At 33.0% G+C, this 17,772-nt stretch overlaps 1 long non-coding RNA gene across 1 annotated transcript; it reads right to left on the reverse strand.

The window, feature by feature from the left end:
* Window positions 1–13,391: 13,391 nt before the first annotated feature.
* Window positions 13,392–15,570, reverse strand: LOC110735549. Its single transcript, XR_002514126.1, has 2 exons — window positions 15,207–15,570; window positions 13,392–13,870 (listed from the first exon to the last, which is right to left on the reverse strand). It is a non-coding gene; the product is annotated as an uncharacterized LOC110735549 (long non-coding RNA).
* Between the last annotated feature and the right edge of the window lie 2,202 nt (window positions 15,571–17,772).

Consider the following 17,772-nt stretch of genomic DNA (forward strand, 5'->3'; position numbering starts at 1 on the left):
AATCGGAATGCGCCACGTGGGCCAATCAGGACCTGCCAAGTGTCCCCCAGTTGGAACTGTCAGGGCTTGCCACATGGCACACGCTTATTCGTCCACCCTGGACCTATTATGTCATGACACGTGGCATACTCCATGTCTAATGGAGAAACCGGCCACCTAGGCCCAACTTTCGAGGGAAGCCCAATCAGCCCAAGGTTAACCTAAACCTAGGATTGGCACGTTTCCCGAGGTTATAAATACCTCCCTTAATCCTCAGTAAGGGGAGGATGCACATTAAACACTCTCACCTAGAGAGACCCAATCACTTTAATTTCCGCATTAATTACTCCTTAAGCAAGTACTAACTTGACCGTCGGAGGCGGATCTCCAATCATCCGGAGCATCCGTTTGTTTTGCAGGTACAGGCGTCCGGTTCCAGTCTCAGAATTGTAACTCTCCCGCAGGACATCAGAAAACCCCGAAACAATTACGACTTCCACACTCGTAAAGATTACTCGATCTTTACCTTAAAAAAAATTTTGCCCTATTTTTTTTACTGGATTAAAATCCAATTACATGGGCTAAAAGGGAACTCATCAACACACCAAACCAACCATTACTTCCATGGTTAAACATAAAAAAAATTCTCGCAAAAAACTTATTGTTGACAATCAATCAATCAAATCAAGCTGCATTGCTTGTTTCTCTTACTTTCCTAATGTTTATTCCTTCAAAGAGAGCAACATTATATATATATATATGTGTGTGTGTGTGTGTGTGTGTGTGTGTGTGGACTATAATATCTCTTGACATAATATCAGTAGACTTATCAATCAATCGATGGTATGACGATGATGTGTGTTATACGGATAGGATGTAATTAGTGTGGGTCGATAATTGGTGTAGGAGGTGATTGGTGTAGATTTGAGCAAGAGTTAAATGAGATAGATAAATGAGAAAGAGATAAAATAATGAATGTCCGATGGTAGATAAACAATCAAACTTAATTAATAAACTAATATTAATTTTCAAATAAATGTATTTATTAAAAAAATATATATATATAAAATCGAGTTGACGGGTCGGGTTCAGGTCGTGTTTGACCCGCAAATTTACGGGTTAAACGGGTTCGAGTTAAATCGGGTTATAGGTAAAAAAAAACTTTGTTTAAGACCCACAAAAACGGGTCAGGTTTGTGGGTCGGGTCGAAAATTGACAGGTCTACTCATGATCCATGTGGGAATGATGAGTGACATTTATGTCGCTCTCAGGGTAGTCTTTTCTAGTAGTTTTAGTAATAATTTGCTCCATTTTAGTATGTTTTTGCTATGATCCGCCTAGTTTGAGTATTCTACCTTTGTGATGCGTAATGTGTATTCATGTGGTTTAGGTAGTCTATACCCCCCCCTTTTGTTGTATTACGCTTTGCCTTCCTGTTCCATGATTGTAGGTGTATGCCGTTGATTCGGAGATGGAAGGAGTAAGGGAAAAACGGGAGAATTCCAGACCAGACAAATGGCGCGGGCGCGCCTCCCTTGAGCGCGGGCGCGCTGATGAGCTGGACCAACCATTAACCCACATTGGAGTGGGCGCGCATTTCGAGGAGTGGCTGCACCATCATTTAAGGCGTGGGCGCGCCTTTGTTGGTCGCGGGTGCGCCTGTTTGCTGCGGATTCAAATCCCGAATTCAGTCAAATCAACAAAAGGGGAGGAAAAACGGCTAACATTCGATAACATTCTATCATTAGGATACTTTAGCATAGAAACCTTGGAGGAGGGCTTTTGAGGAATTTTTCTAGGTTATTGTTTTAGCCACTTTTGTATTGAAGAATCTTGATAGTTTTAAGTGTAATTTCATTGCCCATCAACATTAGTTTTACTCTTAGTTTTTGAAGAAGTATTTTGCAACATTGATGTATGGTCAAGCTTGGAGCTTGTATGATGTATGGTTCTTTACTTGGATTTCAATGAAGGTTTTGGTATATTTATCTATTTTCTCTTGTTTTTATGATTAAAGTTTCTACCTTTGTTAGTTTAGTTGATAAAAACCTTGTCTTTCTTACTATTTCATTGGTTATAATGTTGCTTAGTATGATTGTAGCTGTAGTTATGGATAGTGAGTAGTTTCTTGTTGCTAGGGGTTTGGTGAAGGTATGCTTTGAGTTTGATGTATGTTAGGCTAGGTTAATTTGGAATATTTGTGATTAAATCTTCCTTGTGCTTATACTTATTGGCCACTCCATGTTTATGGCCATATGCATGTTGTGGTTGAATGACTTAAACTAAATCGTGACGATAGTGTGATTTAGGAATAGTCATTAGGTGATTGATTATTGCATGACCTTAGCTTGTATTCCTTACGACGATAGTGTAAGTGTATGCTAGCTAGGAAAGCTCTTAATCCCGATAGGTGATTAGAGGGTATTCTTGATATTGCCTTGTACGAGTCGCTTGGTTTGCATGTAAACTTATTTCCCGGTGCCTGACTTCGTTGAATTCATAGCATGTTTGATCCTTCCCCCTAGCGCTTGTTTTAATTGTTATTCTATCCCCTTTAGTCATTACTTTACCCACCATATTTCTTGACCGAACTAGATTGACATTAGGATATAAATAGCGGTGCCTAATCGTTTCCCTGTATTCGACCCTTAACTTGCCTCTATACTCGTTTAGTTGCATGTTTAGGACTACAAATATCATTTGATAGAGGTGTCTTAGTAACGACCTAAAATACCGCTTGTCAGGGAACCATAACTATAGTTGCTCCAAAATGGTTAAAAGCTCATTTAGAAAAAAAGTTGATAATGGCTAACAATCCTTGATTTTCTTAAAGAAATTGAAGCAGGGAAATTCTTCTATGTAGAAGGAAAAGAACACTTGTTTGAAAACTTTGTAACATGGGATGAGTCATATGTAGCTAAATATTTCCAAGAGCTCTGCATAGAGGAAAAAATCACTTAAGACCTCATATATGATAACTATTTGGACAACAAAGATAGTGAAGGTGGCCCTACAATAATGATAGATGAAATGGTGGAAGACTAAGCCCCACAACATCAATTATCAGTGCATACACTTTTTATTGTAGTCACGTTTAAAGAAATTTCATTCACTATTCACTTTGTAAAAATATGGATGAAATTATTTTGCTAAGTCAGAAAGGAAACTTATGAAACTTTGTTTCTTTATATAAAGGGTCTCAGGGAGATTGTAAGAGGTAGGCTTGAAGGAGTTTACTAGTATTTTTGAAAATTTGAGAGAGTTCTCTAGAGAAAAACCTCACCAAAATAGTAAGATTGAATCTCCATCTCTCTTAAACTAGCGGAAAAAGCTCTACTTCTTATAATGTCTATTTAAGCTTTAAGTAAGAGTGTTGTAATGTATGCGTGTTGTAATTTTTTAAAATTAAATAAAAGTTTATTTAAGAAGGGAATGTTATCCTCTTGAATCTTATTTTTCAAATAAATTGTCTTTCTGTTTAGAAGTTCATCTTAAACACAATACAAATTGCTTGATTAGAGACTACGGTTTAAGGTAGGAAACGAATTCACTACTACATAAACGAGAAAATGCAACCCCAAAAAATCGTTGCAATAGGACCTTACTGTTGCTATAGAGCTATTACAACGGTTGATGGACCGTTGCATTTATCGACGTTGCACTGGATTTAATGCAATGGTTCGTTTAGCCTAATGCGACGGTCTTATGTCATCTATCATAGACCTTTGCATTGGGTCAATAAAACCTAATTCAACGATTCTTACAAACTCCTATGAACCGTTGCAGCAAACCTAATGTAATGCTCTTTTACTTCTTATGCAACACCCATTACATTCCATAAAACTGTTGCATATTAAATTGAATAACGATCGTTTTATTTTGCTAAAAAAAATATATAGCAATTTACAATGTTGTATGATTGTGCAAATAATGCTTCATCGAATTAATTCCAAAGCCAAAATACAATTTTTTTTAAAATGAAACTAATAGTAACTTAAAATATCAATCTATACAAGGTCGTTATGTATTTTGAAAACCAAGAAGTTGAGTTAGCCTTGGGCAAGAAAGTCACAACAATTATGTCAATTAATTTTCCTCCACTATCCATGATGGTTCAACATGTACCTATACAAACAAATGAAATTAAATGACATTAGAGAATATTTCATCATCAACTGCATAATAAATAAATCAAATAAAAAGTTATATGTAAACAACATTATTACTTAAAATAGTAATTCTAAAATTACCTTACAAATTAGGAATTGTAGTTTTAAATTATCAACTCAATAAACTCCAAGATTCCATCTCCCATATAATTTCATATGAACAAGTCTATATATATTTTGAAAACAAAAATCATTTAATCATGCTATAGTAATAAAAGTTAGTTTAATTATTAATAAATAAAAGTGTATGCCAATGAGTAAATTATACAATTATAATACTACGATGACATTTTAATACCAAGCAAAGTGTTTATGTTAAATTTTGCACCTAGGATTTGATGTGGGATAAGGGCTACGAATCAACTAAATTAAATAAGGAAAGTTGGATGTAGAAAGTAAATGATAAAAAAATAAAAAGAGAGAGGGGAGACACTATATGGTGACGCGAAAAACCCCGATAAAGGTGGGTAAAAACCGCAGGTGGAAACAAGGCCACCATTCCACTATAATACGAGCATAAAGCCAATAATTACAATTACAAGGTATATTTGATAACAACATAAATGAGTATAAACAAATATATGTACATATCTTGGGCGTAGGACTTTTATAGTGTATATGGCAGGGTATACATGGCGTAGTAGACTAGTAGTATTGTAGAAGTACATTATAGTAGTGGTCTTTTAGGAGAGTGGTGTTGGGATTAGAATGTAGTAGTTGGGCAATGATATTTTAATGGAAAGTCCACGTGGATGGAGATTGAAGGCATTGCATGGGAATAAAAGAGTAGTATGTAGTGTATTTCTGGGAAGGTTATATACGTAGGATGGCAATGGCATTTGTAGTGGAATTCCTATGTGGATGAAGATACTAAGGATTAGATGAGCTAATATCGAGTGTATGGGATTCATGGGTATGTATATGGGGATTAGCAGTAGGTGAGTAGCTAGCTAGGTTTTTCATGTCCTTTGCCGTAGGAATGGTTGCCCTTTTATAGCTTTGATATGTTATAATCTTGAGATACTTTGGGTGGTTGTTGCATGGTTTCCTCAACCACATCCTTAAATAGTAGGAGTAGTGGTTAACTCTTTTACTCGGTCCTTTGACGAACTTAGACTCCTTTAGGGAGTACATACATCGTAACAACCTTGAAGAAATATTCTTGTTGATCTAGTATTTCTCCTGGATTTTAGGGACCACTAATAGCTATCTTGACATGGTCTTGTATATCTTGGTCTTGGCCGTCAACGTTGGTCAATAGTCGTACAAAATGACCTATAACACAAAGCATTATAATAATACTCATAAAAAACATCCATGCATGTACCGCATCCACTATGATTGACTCTATGAAACCCATGTAATATAAGCATATAAAGCTCAACTATCAACCCCCACAAAACAATATATACACACTAGCTTAGTTCCCGAGCAATGCACGATTTTACTATACTTTTTAACACTACTACAATACATCTGATTTACGACGAAAAAATTCCGTCGGTACACCTTGTAAATCCGTCGGAAATGGCTATTTCCGACGGAATTCCGTCGGAACATGTTGTTGGAAACCAATTTGTCGGAAAAAACGGCCATTTTCGTCGAAAAACACTATTTTGACGGAATTTTTTCGTCGGAAACGGTTTTTCCGGTACCGGAAAGTCCGTCGGAGATTTTCGACGGAATTTAAATCCGCCGGAAATTTCCGACGGAAATTTCCGTTGGAAAATTTAATAGAAAAAAATAAAAATAAAAAGCCCCACCCACCTCCCCCACCACCACCCCACCCCTGCCCCCACCACCACCCCACCTCCCACGCCCCACAACCCAGATCCCACCCCCTACCCCCACCACCACCCCACCCCCCACGCCCCACAACTACCCACCAGCCCACCCCCACGACCCACAACCCAGATCCCACCCCCTACCCCCACCACCACCCCACCCCCCACGCCCCACAACTACCCACCAGCCCACCCCCACGCCCCACAACCCAGATCCCCACCCACCAGCCCACCCACAAAACCCCCACAACCCAGATCCCCACCCACGAAACCAACCCACACCAGCCCACCCACCTCAACCACATTCCAAAAAAAAACAAATTCAAAATTCAAAATAAAAAAAAAACCCAAAAATAGAAAATTCAAAGAAAAAAAACAAAAAAAAAAAGGTAAAAATGCCGAAAAAAACGAGAAAGAGAGTAAGAGAACTTACCTTAGATTCCATCAAAACCCCTAAATTGGCTTGAATTAAACATGAAAAACCTTAGAATCGGTGGTGGAGGCTTTGTTGAGCAGCGGCGACGGTGGTGGTTTTGTTGAGCAACGACGGCGATGGTGGTTTTGTTGAGCAACGGCGGTGGTGGTGGTTTTGTTGAGCAACGGAAGGAGACGGATGGAGGAGGGATGAGGAGAGAGACGATGGGAAGGAGGGAGGAGGAGAAAGAAACGAGGGGAAGGAGGAGGAGGAGGAGAGAGAAACAAGGGGAAGGAAAAGGAGGAAAAAATGACGCTGGGAGAAGGAGGAGAGAGAAACGAGAGGAAGGAGGAGGAAAGAGGAAAGAAAGGAGAAGGAGAGAGAAATAAAGAAAATCCGGGGGTTTTTTTTTATATATTAAGACTTTTCGACGGATTAATCTGTCGAAAAATTTCCAACGGATTAAAAATCCGTCGGAATAAGTGGCTTTTCCGAGGGATTATTCCGTAGAAAAATTCCGACGGATTTAAATTCCGTAGATAAACCAACTTTCCGATGGAATATTCCGTCGGAAGCCTTTTATTCCGAGGGAATTAATTTCCGTCGCAAAAATTCCGACGGAGTTTCCGTCGTAAGGAACCTTTTCCAACGGAAAGTTCTGACAGACCTTAATTCCGTCGGAAAATTCGGATTTTCCGACCGAATTTAGTTCCGTCAGAACGATTCCCTCGGAAAACGGCCTATTTCTAGTAGTGTAATGAGTTATAAATTAAAGATATTTTAATTCAACTAGCAATGATACAAAAGTTATTAAATAAAGTAGACATTGTTAAAAATATAAAAAAGATTAAGAGACTGAAATTTTGTAATGAAATACCATTCTAAATTAATTAGTCAATGTAAAATTTGATTCTCTTTATAAGATGTGTGTAAGGTGCTCATTAAAGGTGATCTTAAACTTAAATGACATGTTTCTTTAGCACGATCCATCCACTGTTAAGAAATAGGAAAGTTCGAACAACCCCAAATCATATTCTTAGGCCTAAATTCAAAATTGACTTGATAAGCTCGCTATGGCTTGAAAACCATGCTCTAATTTTGCAAGTTTGTGCATGAGTTTCTGTAAATAAGCCCCGCTTAGCCCAATTTTTTACTGAGTTGGGGAGAATAATATCATAGTACATACTATCATTTTATTTTTTGATATATATGTGAAGTTTACATAATGTATTATATTTTTCAAAGAAGTGCACGTTAATAAAGTAAGGATAATATAGTTGCAATTATTAATGTTTAATATTTATTGAAAGTTTTTTCATAGATTCGATCATATAGTATAACATTCAAAAGGTAAGGATAATTCAAAGTTGTATTAAAGATCGTAGAATAATACGAAGTAGTAAAGAAGAAAAAATATTTAATACTCCAAAGTAAAGTAAAGATACAATCAATCATCAATAAAATATACTAAAAAAGACAAGCGAATCAATGTGAGGGTTGACAAATGTCGCTCTAAGCAATATTTTTGGTTAATTTTTATTATAAATATCATACAAAGTATTAATTTCAAAATATTTTATTGTAATTATTATAGATTCTTAACTATTTGGGAATAAGTTCATTAAGTCTACGTAGATTAGTTTTGGTTAATTTTATTATATAAATCATATTGATTTCAAAATATTTTAAAATGATTTTGATATATTCTTTACTATTTGGGATTGACTTTATAATGTTAGCTTTTGTTTGGTGAAGTTTTGCTAATATGTAAATTGTGAAGTATTTTTTTTTAGGAAAATGATTAATTCAAACATTTCTTATTAAATTTTGATGATGTCGTATTTTAATTTATTAAAACATTGACAACTTTGAATTTTATTAAAACATTCAAACATTGCTAATATATATATATATAATTTTATTAAAACTATATGATGTCTTATTTTCATATTCTATATATTTAGGTTAAATTTTGTCAACTTTGACATTATATAAATCTTTTTTCATTATTATAATACTTATTCTTACATTAATTATCAATCTCTTACATTTTTCTCCTTTACATTTTTCTTTATTGAATTTATCACAGCAAGAAACAATATTCATTTGCTATCTTTAATTCGTTTAAGGAAGCACTTTCTTTGATAATCTTATAGTGATGTTATTAAATAATAATTATTTAAAAAAATATTAATTAACCATTGGAAATTAAAAGAAAAGGAAAGAATAAAAAATTATTCATTTAATGGGTTTTTCTAGAAGGACACAATATTTTTTTAGTTATTATAATTTTAATATGTATGAAATATTTGTGGATGCCTATTATATTCTTGTATTCTTTGGAATATTCTAGGTTTAGGGTTTAGTGTTCTCTAAGAAAACCCTAACTATTGTATATGTATATATATCTCCTCTTTTATAGAATAATACACACAGATTAATTCTCTCTCAATCTCTCATGTTTCTCCTTAATTCACAATACGTTATCAGCACCAAAACTTTTTACGCATGCTAGAGATTAAATTTGATAGACCTTTGCGTTAAACGATTCATCGAGGATGTTTTGTGTGAGCAAGTCGGCACAACAATTGAAGGGAATTTAAATTCCTTAATGTATGTAGCCAACATTAACCTTTCTTGGGTTTTTGTTTTCGTAACATTATGATCAATTTTCGATATAGGAGTTGGGCTCCAAGCTTTCATGCCACGTTTGGGTATAATGCTTTTTAATTGGATTATGATTTTAATTATTAAAGTTTTAATGGCATTACAACTGAATTATTTATGTGGATTTTATACTTTGAAGCTATTATATTTATCGAAATAGTGCGACGGTTTCGTGTCCTGTTCTCTAGCAAGATGAACAAAGACCTTTCATTTTTAATTTGCTATATTGTTATATTGTAGGCTCGGAGATTATAAGATAATTAAGATTGAGAAGTTGTAATTCGGCTATGCAGGCTACAACAAAATATCAAAAGTGTGAGTCGTGTGACAAGACCATCTTGAAACCAGGGAAGTTTCTTCTCAACTTTAAAATTTGTAAAGTCAAACTTATATTCATATGTGCCCCTGATTATGAATAATATTATTTTTATGTTGTTGTCTATGTGAGGAGTTAAGTTAGTATATGAGATTAACTAGACAGAGTAAGTTGGTTTGACTAATCTTTGTGAGTATTGAAGAAAAATACTTCCATGTGAATTTATTTATTTGTCACTAAATTGCTAGTTGATTTACATTACTTCTGCTAATATTTATTGTGTTCATTGCATTGGTAAATCGTAATTGATTGTGGAACTCAATGGAATTATTAAGCAAGGTGTATTTGCTAATTTTATTGTTTCATATGGTCTATTCCATTTAAAGATTGACGATCTTTTGGTTACATATTGACAATATTACTACTTGAAGATAACATCAAATTGGATAAACAATAAGAAACGAGATCCTTAATAAAGGGGGCAATATATAAATAATTATGCATGCCTAATACAAAGTTTAGCTCTCGAGCAATGTTTATCTAATCAAAAGATCAGATATAATCTTGCCAAGAGATTAACCGATAAATTTACAGAGTATATTCTTACTCTAACGGACTACCATACCCCATACTTGCTAAAGATTTGTTGGTTTCCATAATTAACAAGATTATATTAATAAGATAATATACTATGATTATATTTCTTATAACAAGATTACACTATATTATTATCATAATATTATGATTCTTTTTATTATACTATCAATGATATGATATTTTAATTAGTAGATTTTACTGCTATATAATTTAGTTATACCTTTCATTCAATGCTATTAATTTTGGTGAGTATCCTTATTACTCGTATTAGCTTAACATTAATAGGGAATTCAGAACAATTGATCTTAATCTTTGATACATTAATTTAGTGTATTCATGAACTTAAAATATGTATAATTGCTAGAAGTATATCATTTATTTTTCAGTTAAAGGTCTAAATAAGACTCGTTATATCTCTATGCTTGATAGCTGAATTGAAAGGCTCGATTTTACAAAAGACCAGTAAGCAAGGTCGTACAAAGTTTGTTATGTATGTAATCCACATGCGGTAAAAATGTGAATTTTGAACTTCTGATCTATTTGTTAAATGTTTCCGTGAACATTTGTTATGTAGGGGTAGCATATTTGTTTCAACTATTTATACATATAGGAGCTATGTTTATTCTCATGTGATATACGTCCTGTAATATAAGAGTTGTCAACTGTAAAGAATTAATTTCTCTAAAATGTTTTACATAAGGCATATGACTTGTAAAATTGTGGTAATGTATATGCTGAATTATGTGCTACATAAGTTTTATGTATGACATTGATATGTTGAATCATGTGAAATATCTCAAGTATGATTTTTATGATGACATGTTAGTAATCTTATAAGTAAAACCTATTATGAAACATACTGCCACGATTTTTCAGAGAGTTTTATGTATGACATGTTAGTAATCTTCTATCAGGAAAAGAAAAATTATTGAAGAAGTGATACAATCTGATAACTCTCTAGAAGAGATTATGTTTAGTAAAATTGATATGTACCATGATTATATAATAATATACTACAGAAGAGTATAAAATGTCGAACAAGCTTAGCATGTATCAAGATTATAGTCAAAGCACTCCAGCAGAGTATGAGTTATTATTGGATTAGTTGATTGTTTTGCCAATTGTATATAGAAACACATGTTGGTGTTCTAATATCGCTACAACAAAATAAGGCAAAGCTAACAGTGAAAAACCATTGCCTAATATAAAAAAAGTGTTTCCTTGTAGCTAAGGCAACACATATGAGGTGTAGTTTATGCCCCCGTTATCTATTCATAAGGCAACACATTTTTATTCAAAGACAACAGTTTTTAAAGCCAAGGTAAAATGATAGCTAAGGCAACAATTGTACAAAGGCAACATGTAAAAATTGTTGCAACGTTAGGATACAATTCATAACTATCTCTTTATGTTATACTATACAACAATTTTTCACTTGTTATATATGTTAGTAATAATACAAATGTGTTGTCAAATATCTTAAAGAGTAACACTGTAAAAATTAAAATAAATCAACGTGTGAACTCAACCATAGACAACAATTAGTCTAAATTAAAGGAAAGCTGAACATCAATATAGATGTAAATTGATTTTATAACATAATGCATGTAAACTCATCAAAATCCCAAAAAAAATATTTAATGAAATATCACTACATGATGTATCTATAGCCTTAAGATCCTAAATAGATTCATAATTTAGTACATTATTAATACTACTAATTGTTTGTATCTAATTCAATACAAAAGGAAGGGATTGTCACATCATAGTTTAACTTTTTGTCTCTGTCTTCAATATATATCTCACTTCCATGTAATTTACACCCTGTAATACCAATTAAATAACAAAGTTAAAGAATAATATAGTTTGCAAAAATTAAGGAAATAATTCAAATTCTAAACAAAGATAAAGCATGACATAAATTTCATAATGTAGCTAAAATAATTCAGCATATATTTACCCGAGTTAAGCAAGAAGTTAAACTACTTTAATACGGAGCAGCTGGTGGCTAGAGGTGCGCCTGCTAGGCAGTTGCTATTGCAGGTTGGTGCATGTGCGGCTTTCTACATGCTGTGATAAAAGAGGGAATTGAAGAACTCAATGGAAGCACTTTAGTCACCATTCACTAATGTACAGTTGGCTATTTGATATGCTAATGGCCGATGAAAAAGCATGAACGTCTCGTGCGAAGAGTGATAAGAACGGGAAGAAAAATAAGCCAATGATTGAGAGTTTTGTTTAATAATTATTGGACTATCTTTCAACAGTTTTCTAATCAATAATGTCACCATTAGCTTATGTGAGGTTGTTCTGCATAATAATTTCAAACTGGGTTACCAAATATATAAACAAAACTGAGGTTGATCATATAGACCTTTTATAAAATAAAAAGATCTTTGCAAATAATACCTCATGAAGGGTTCCATCAGTACCCACAACAGTTATAGCATTAGCAGTTTGGCACCCTCCCTAATAGCCTATTGAAATAAGACTGGAAAATAAAATCACTACAGCTAACAAAAATAGAATATAACAAATTTTTTTCCTTGAGAAGTTATCAGAAGTTATACCTCACTTATTATATCAGTTGGTGGCTGAGACGTGACGTAAGTCACATATCTGACCAAAATAAAAGTACCTTCAGAAACCAGCAAAGGTTGTATAAGGAGATGCAAAATGCATGATATTCCCAATAATGATTAATAAGATGTCCAAAGTATTAAGTTGTTAAGTCAGTAAAGTACGAAATACAAGATTAAATGACCAATTTCAACAACAAATTAGATGACAAGACATGAGAATTCCACTAGTGTCTTTGCCTCTTTGACTCTAGTGTCTTTAAAAATACTAAAGCAATGATTGACTTGGTGCTTTCAACAGAGCAACAAGAAAATTTCAGATTTCTCCATCTACAATTATGTAAATTTGAGCTAATCATTTTGCTACGACTTATAGGCATATTGTGGTAAAGATTCATTCAATATTGTTCAATATCAAAGTAACAACGAACATTGGAATCAATCTCAGGACTTTACAAGAAAAAATATACCGGTATTGAGAATCTAATGATTTGATCAAATCACGAGTGGCTAATAAAAATCCCTGAGGCGTGGGAATATTCATCCATATGGACAATATTTTTGCCTCACTCTTGATATAGTTCAAATCCAGAGAAATAGGGATATTATCATCTCTCTTGAACAAGCACCAAACTAAAGCATCAACCTCTTCGATATAACAACATATTACAATACTAGAATGATATGAAATCATCTTAACTCTAAAAAATGAAAGCATCATGACAAGGAGAAGCTACAAGATATAATATTTTCATTAATCATGTAACATGAGGAATTTATTTAGCATCCTAGCAACCTGAGCTTACTTAATTAAGTCAAGGTTTCATTGTAAGATAAAATGTAAGTTACTTCCTTATTTTTTTTTTTGGGGGGGGGGGGGGGGGAGGGAGGAGGGGCTCACATAATATGGAACCCAATGTCCAAAGCTCCAATTAAACATTTTAAAAAATACAACCAAAATCAATTAAATTATCAATATTTTCATGAATGAACTACTACTATTAGAGGAGTAAATACTCTGAACAATTATTATTTAGAAGCAAACATGACAAAGTAACTCGCATCAATATTTTCCTTAAATTTATAATAAAAAAAGAGCACACCAAAGATAGTGCGTGTATTCTACTCTTGAAAGCTAAAGTGGACTTGCCAACTTATTAATGTTTTAAATTGCAATTTCAACAATATTTTTCATAAGACTGCTACAATCGTGTGGCATAAAACAATTGAATGGCAAAAGAAAAGTAGAAGTTAGAGTCTTAGAGACTTACGCAACACAATAGGCCAAATTCAAAACTACTATAACAGAAAGATGTAGATAACAAGAGGAGCAGGATTATCACGAGCCCATTGATTTTTGGTTTCTGAAAAAGCAAGAAACACAGACAATTAGGAAAAAAAAAACCTTTGAAGCAATCAACCTTACATTCCAGAAGATTAATTGCCATTCAGATTTACCTTGGTCTAGTTTTTGCGACAAGCACAGAAAATTTCGGTTAATCCAATAGTTTTTTTCGGTACTTAACAGGGTTACAGGACCAGGACATAGTACTACAAATTCAAATCCTTCAATCATCCAATAATGGGTATGTGTCAAGATATAACCCCTATCCTCGAATTGAAAGGTATACAATCACAAACTAGACCACGGAAAACATTCACATGAATCTTGCAAGATCAGAACTCAAAATCAATAGATACACCATAAACCCAACACAGTTAATCTTGTTGCAATTACTTGAGTACTTGAGAACATGGCAAAGGGGAGGACAAAAACAACTTAAAAATAATGTGAGAGGTGTTAGTATCACACTATCACAAGGTCTAGTTTCCCCACTGCTGAAACAACATCAGAAAAATAGAGATACAGGTATGAGTAACACCCTATCACAAGGTCTAGAACTCTAGATTCCCCGCTGCTGATCAATCACATACGAAGTATTTAACAACACTTAGATACAGTAGATACAACTCATCAACATCTTAATCCTTCATTGTGAAAAGGTAACCATGAAGAGGCCAATACCTGCAGCTGAAGCAAAAGGCCAAGAGAATGACAACAACGTATGAGTATTTTTTTTCATTGTTGTTCTGCAGCCCTTTCTGTTTTGAGCCTGAATAAGCCTCCAATATATACTAATAAATTGACACACATAACAGTCACACACAACCGCAACACAACAACAAAAATATAGCAGTCAATCACTAAATACTAAGAATTAGAGATAGAATTCTTGATTAAAGTAAAAAAATTGAGGCAAAATTTGAAATTTGATTATCCCTTGACCTTGTTGAGCTGCTAAATGATATTTTGCCTATAGTTCAGTAAATGCAGAAATAAGAAATGAACTTTAATTATCAATGACAATATGAATTCGAATTCCATATACAATTTAATCTATGGGGAACTTAGATTACTAATTGCTAATAAAATACGAGTATGTGTAATTAATATTTATATAAGATTGTGAAATCAAAACAGCACCACAACAGCCCCAACAAATACAATTTTTCTTTAATTAATTTGAAATTATTCATGAAACCTAATTTTCTTGGTTTTTATTAGGTTTTTAATCTTGCATTTTTAATTAAAAACAAATCAAGTAATTGACAACAACAAAATTCAATTCGATTGTTAGGGATTTTTTTGAATAAAGAAAAGGGATATTTACAAGAGACCTAATTCGAAAATTTACATACCTCGCATTGAACCTCGATGGAAAGTACTTTTGCTAAATTTCAATCCAATTCGAAATTAATCATGTAACAAAAAGCAATTCTGATTGAAATCATGCATGGAATTGAAGGAGTAGCCCCGATGATGATTATCAGATCAACGCCGATGATTACATCGGGATCCTTTGAAAAACAACAACTCTAATCATTTGTGCCGAGAAAAATTATAACTCCGGTGATCTCCACATCAGATTATTACTGTTGCGATTGGCGACTTAGACATGGGTGGTAAGGCCGACAAGGGTTTTTTCCGAAATTTGATTTGTTCCCGGTGCGGTTTGCATTTTTTTCAAACCACACCAATCGCATCAAACCGCACCGCAAAATGCAGTTTGGTGCTGTGTAGTTTGCAGTTTAGCCATATATTTTTTTAATTATAATTTAATTTATAATTTAAATTAATTTATAATTTATTTTATTTTGTAATTATTAATTTATAATTTAAATATTTAGCTTTTTTTTTAACTTTTAATTAGCTAATAGTAAAAAATTACATCATATTTTTAATTTATTTTATATATATATTAATAGAATTAGTATAAAATTGGTATAAAGGTTTGCGGTTTGTGGTGCAGTTTGGTCTAAATGTTTTGGAAACCTCACCAAACCACAAAAGTGCGGTTTAGTCATTTTCGGAAACCGCACCGCAATTTTCAAACTGCAAACCGCACCAAACCGCAACCTCGAGATACTGTCTTCTTCGAGTCTGAGACCTTACTTTTGCAATTACTCGCGGTTTGGTACGGTCTAGACCGCACTCTAAACAGCCCTAATCAAAGATGATGAGTTTTTGTAACTGGCCTTTTGGCTCTCCAAACACACACAAAAAAAAAAAAAAAAAAAAAAAAACTAATATTTGGTCATACTCTGTTTGACTGAGTTTTTGTAACTGGCCTTAGCTATGCCCGTTACTAATGCTAATATATTTGTAATCTGAATTGGTTATGTCAGTTATTTATACTCTTATATAATAATTGACGTAATATATGTCAATTACTAATGGAGCTTAATGAGGTTTTTCTACTAGTGTACTCAGATAGAATTTTTCTTTATTTTCCTTGAAAATCACCTAAAAATTTATATTAACGAGATACATAAGAAAAATAATGGAGTAACCCATGATTTTCTTTTAAACATTTAATTAGGTTAAACATCATATAGTTGGAAACACACCGACTAATGATGTGTATTCAATGAATTGATGTCATAAATGATAAGTGATATATATTGTTAGGCGACAATTATAATGTCGTTATCTTTTGTAGCAACATTTTCTAAACATGTTGCCTTAGGCAAGAGAAAAGCAACACTTTAGCTGATTGTTGTCTTTAGTGATCTATAGAAACACTTTTTTAATTGTTGTACAAGGATTTAGTCTTATTATTTTGGTTTATAGTAACATTTTAAAATTGTTGTCTTAGGTTATCAAGGGTAATAGTTTTTTTTAGTGTTGCAATTTTAGGTGTTGCCTATTCTCATTATTTTTGTAGTGCGGATCACATCACTTTGATGGCCATGCATAAAATATGTTAAATAAAGTAATCATTAGTGTTGGAAAACTATTCAGAAAGTGATTGGATGTGATGATTAAATTAAGCCATTCGGGTTTAATAATTACCCGTTTTTGAAAACATGAAGTTTCATTTGATATGAACAATAATGTGCTGACGCTCTCTCATGTTAGATATATGAAATGAATTGAATGACAAGACATAACGTTGAGATTGAGCTATATTTGAATTGTGATTTAATAGTTTGTTTTGAAGAAATTTCAAGAGATTATATACTAGTTTTGAACAATTTTGCATGTGAATACGAACAAGTAATAAGTGGCCAGAAGCTCACTGAAATTACTTTTGTGTGTCGAGATTTTGAGTAACTAGAAACTCATTATTAAAGTAACGTATTTGGAGAATTAGATTATCACCATATAGTAGCTTTACATACAAGTGATTTATCTCTTGATTGGGGCTATTTTATGTCAGCACATAAGAAATAAAATAAGAAAATAGACAACTGCACAATTAATGATCCCCATATTAATATTAATCTCTAGAAGAGAACACAATTTCATAATTCTCCAGAAGAGATAGAAATTTGTTGAATATGATTATCCTACGAGATGAAATTTGTTGCACATAAGATTATATTCTAAGTTGGTGAAGAATTGCCCCAATATTTGAGATATTTTTCCAACTTAGGGGGAGTAGAATTGAAGTAAGTTGGCAAAATTATAAAATTATAATTAGTTGATCCCTTTAATGATACTTTGTAAAGTTACATGCCAACTTTTGTATCAACATATGTTGCACATATATAATTTGATTTGTATGTCGTTATGACCCATCTAGAGGCATATAGAGATATATTTTGGTTATTTTGGTAATGATATTATGTGCATACATTAAGATAGATCTTGCCAATTTTTCTTTGAATCACTACACCTGAAGTGTAAATTGTATGATCGGTTCCAATATAAATATGTGATATATGGGCAGATAGTGCAGTTGATACTTTTAAAGTATAATAA

Source organism: Chenopodium quinoa, unplaced genomic scaffold (assembly GCF_001683475.1).
Source record: "Chenopodium quinoa cultivar QQ74 unplaced genomic scaffold, ASM168347v1, whole genome shotgun sequence".
Classification (NCBI taxonomy): domain Eukaryota; kingdom Viridiplantae; phylum Streptophyta; class Magnoliopsida; order Caryophyllales; family Amaranthaceae; genus Chenopodium; species Chenopodium quinoa.